The following is a 941-nucleotide window of genomic DNA, read 5'->3' on the forward strand; positions in this document are numbered from 1 at the left end:
TGATCATTCATTTTCCCCTTGCTTCACTCGCAAATTACCACCTTCGCTAGCCTTTATTCTCATAGCTAGACATATCATAAAGATTTAAGATATAAGTGGTGAGATCGGAGGCTTAGAAGTATGAGATTTGGCTTTTAAAACTCAAAAATCAACTTTGGGATGAAAACAGAGCCATGCGTACGCGCACTCCACGCGCACGCGTGGATGGCCTCAAAAACTCATCAACGCGTAAGCGTCATACACGCCAACGCGTGGATTGAAAAATAGCCAAACGACGCGCACGCGTCAACCACGCGTACGCGTGGGTTCTCTCGTGCCCCAGGCACAAAGCTGGCACAGTTTTCGCACAACTCTCTGAAAAATGGCTGGGCATTGGGTGCAGCACAATCGGCGCGCCCGCGCACATCACGCGCACGCGTGGATGGCATTTTCTGGAAGAACGGCGCGTACGCGCCAGGTGCGCCCACGCGCAAGGGGTCATTCTGCTAAAAATTTTCTAAGTTAAAAGCTGCATAATTCACCAATTTAAACCCCAATCTTCCGACGGACATAACTTCCTCATTTTAAAACAGTTTCAACCCCCAATCTTCCGACGGACATAACTTCCTCATTTTAAATCGTTTTTCACCCGTTCTTCGAACGGCAGGGACATCCCGGATCCAATTTCATTTCTAAACAGATTTAGTACAAAACAGAGATCCGTAGTCCAAGTTATGTCCTGTCAAAGTATACCCAAAAACCATATTTTTCATACAAAACCACAACATGCCATTTTCAAAACAAGCCATATTCAACTCTTGTCAAAATCAATCAAAATATGCCATTTTCATTCTTTTTCTTTGAAATCAATCAAAATATATCAATTTCAACATCAAGCCTCCTCAACTCACACATTGACACTTTACCACAATTTACAAAATCACTATCTCATCATTTTAACC

This window comes from Arachis duranensis, chromosome 3 (assembly GCF_000817695.3).
Source record: "Arachis duranensis cultivar V14167 chromosome 3, aradu.V14167.gnm2.J7QH, whole genome shotgun sequence".
Lineage (NCBI taxonomy): Eukaryota > Viridiplantae > Streptophyta > Magnoliopsida > Fabales > Fabaceae > Arachis > Arachis duranensis.